The sequence below is a fragment of the Crocuta crocuta genome, unplaced genomic scaffold (genome assembly GCF_008692635.1).
Source record: "Crocuta crocuta isolate KB4526 unplaced genomic scaffold, BGI_CrCroc_1.0 scaffold1025, whole genome shotgun sequence".
NCBI lineage: Eukaryota > Metazoa > Chordata > Mammalia > Carnivora > Hyaenidae > Crocuta > Crocuta crocuta.
This window is the reverse complement of record NW_027531011.1, coordinates 264,725-267,679: the sequence shown is the minus strand read 5'-3', so window position 1 is coordinate 267,679 and position 2,955 is coordinate 264,725. Positions and strand designations below refer to the sequence as shown.

Here is a 2,955-nt window from a genome sequence, read left to right as displayed (position 1 = left end):
ACATTCTACAATGATTCTGTAAGCTGATCAATAAGCTGAGGCAACTTATTATATAAACATAAATTTCTTAATTTTATAATTATGGATTTCTTTGATTAAGAGTAAAGCTGTTTTTAAAAATAACCCACACTGCTAATCTACAACTAACAGCTTTTAATTCTATAATAACAGGAACCTTTAAAAACATGTTTTTCATTTGTTCTTTGAGTTTGTTTATTCTGTTTCTACTAAAAATACATATTGCTGGGTTCAGAAAAATATAGCTCATGCTTTCAACCTCATAAACTTCTGAAATTACGGTAAGTACAAATTGACAAGTTTAGTTTCTATTTACCTAATAACCTGGGAGTGAAATAAAAAGCAGCAACAATCATTTTAGCAAAGCAACCATATAAACCCTGTGCTTTTGATCAGGAAACACAATTTTAACTTAAGAATCTCCTTTTCCCTTTGAAATATCCTCTCGTGGGGAAAGATAACTAACCTTAAATAAATAACAACCAGCCCTATAAGGCCATGGTGAAGAAAAGCTAAAAATTACTATTTAGTTTACTGCAAAAATAATATTCAGCTACATTTAAAAAGTTCTTTTTAATGTTTATTTTTGAGAGAGACACACAGAGAGACACAGAGAGAGGGTGTGTGTGTGTGTGTGTTTGTGTGCGTGTATGTGAGAAAGAGAGAGAGAGAGAGAGAGAGGCAGAGAGAGAAGGGGACAGAGGATCCAAAGCAGGCTCCTCACTGACAGCAACAAGCCAGATGTGGGGCTTGATCCCACGAACCTCGTGAGATCACGACCTGAGTTGAAGTTGGATGCTCAACTGACTGAGCCACCCAGGTGCCCTGAAATGAAACTACATTTAAGATATATTTTTTATTTTATTTTTCAAAATGGCAAGATATTATAAAATGTAAGAGAAAGGCCATCTTCATGTGGCTTACATTCCACTGAGGATATGTTATATGGTATGGGGAGGGGCTCAGGGAAAACAATAATCAAATATGTAGAATAGATTAGATATGGAATGATGAGAACATTAAATTAATGATTGTTCACAGTGACTGAATATGTCAGTAATTACAAAAGATCCATCAGTAAGTCACAGAAAATTATTGACTTTCTTCAGTACATCCCAAATTAGAAAACATTGGTTGCCAAATAATAATGAAAATGAAATAAGTATTAAGTCAAGAAAATCAGCCAATTCCAAATACTTTTTTAAAAATGGGCAACATTTACTTTTTACCACTTCACTGATAAAAAGTATTTTAAAACTCATGCAACTGAAAAAGCTTTTGAATAAATGAGGAAAACTAGACAAAATAAAAGCATAACTAGTAAAAATTTATAATTAAGTTACAGGTGTGATTTGAAGTTATTCAGGCTGTTACTAGGTTCATGCTCCTTTGGGTAAAACAAATTGCAGTATCTCTCTGATGACAAAGTTTCCAACACTGCTTTTTACTCTTCTGTGCCTACTCTACCACAATGACCTATTCTCTCTCCTTCGAAGAACACAAAACTCTCTAGACTGGGGATGGAGTCACCTTGAGGTTTTACTAACTAAAAGTCCTGGACCACATCACAGCTATACTGTCTCTGAATCTCTAGAGGCAGGCTCAGCAATCAGCATTATTAAATCCAGGAATAAGTTCCTCAAATGAAATGAGTTACATTTTCAAGTACTGCTCTTCAAAATAAGAAACCTGTGGGGCGCCTGGGTGGCTCAGTCGGTTAAATGTCCAACTTCTGCTCAGGTCATGATCTCACAGTTCGTGGGTTCTAGCCCTGCATCAGGCTCTGTGCTCAGAGGCTGGAGCCTACTTCAGATTCTGTGTTTCTGTCTCTCTCTGATCCTCCCCTGGGGTCTAGCTGTGTCTCTTTCTCTCTCTCTTTCAGAAATTAATTAATTAATTAATTAATAAAATAAAATATAAAATAAAATAAAAAGAAACTTGTGGGGCCACCAGGGTAGGTGAAGGATCTCAAGATAGTTGGGCGAAAACTTGCTCTAAAAGTCATTGACTGAAGCTTTTGGGGAGATCATACCCTGAAGCCAGAAGGCCACTGATAACTCCCTGAAATCCTGGAATGAGACCCTTACCTCCAGGTTAGCTACTCTCCCCTAGAATCCACCTGCTATTGACTGGGCTTACTACAAGGCCAACGTGGTGAAGGCTGGGTTGGTAGATGACTTTAAGAACTTTAATGCCCTGAAAATTCCTGTGCCAGAGGATAAATGTACTGTCCAGGTGGATGCTGAAGAAAACAAAGATGTGAAAAGTTATGCTGAGTTTTTGTCTCTTTCAAAGGCCAGAATTGAGGAATAAAAAAAAGAGCTGGATAACATGAAGAACATAATTCCATTTGATCAGATGACCACTGAAGACGTGAATGAAATCTCAGAAACCAAATTAGACAAAAAGAAATATCTCTACTGGCCTCACAAGCCAATTGAAAATTTATACACTTGAGTTGGGGAGAAAGCTCTGGCCCTTATATTATAAATTCTGGATATTAAAAAATAAATACATACATAAAAATAAGAAACTTGTCATCATGAGAGTTAAATAACTAGATTTGACAGGACATATCATTGACTCATTGACCACTGTATCAAAGAAATTTTAAAAATGAATATATTTTTTAAACTCTGTAGCTCAACTTCTTTTTATTCTCATTCTTTACGGTCCAATCTTCTAAACTCCTTCAGTTCTTAACCACATAAAAGTTATATTTTTATGGGGCACCTGCGTGGCTAAGCAAGCGAAGTGTCCGAGTCCAGTTCAGGTCATGATCTCATGTTCTTCATGAGTTTAAGCCTTGCATCGGGCTCTCTGCTCTCACCACAGAGCCCACTTCATATCCTCTTTCCTCACTTGTCTCTGCTCCTTACCCACTTGCACATGCATGCAGGTTCTCTCTCTCCAAAGTGAATAAACATTTTTTTAAAA

The 2,955-nt window shown here is 36.5% G+C and overlaps 1 pseudogene; it reads left to right on the top strand.

Moving 5' to 3' along the window:
• The first annotated feature begins 1,976 nt into the window (after nucleotides 1-1,976).
• LOC144237152 (ATP synthase peripheral stalk subunit d, mitochondrial pseudogene) lies at nucleotides 1,977-2,475 on the top strand (annotated as a pseudogene).
• The last annotated feature ends 480 nt before the right edge of the window (nucleotides 2,476-2,955 follow it).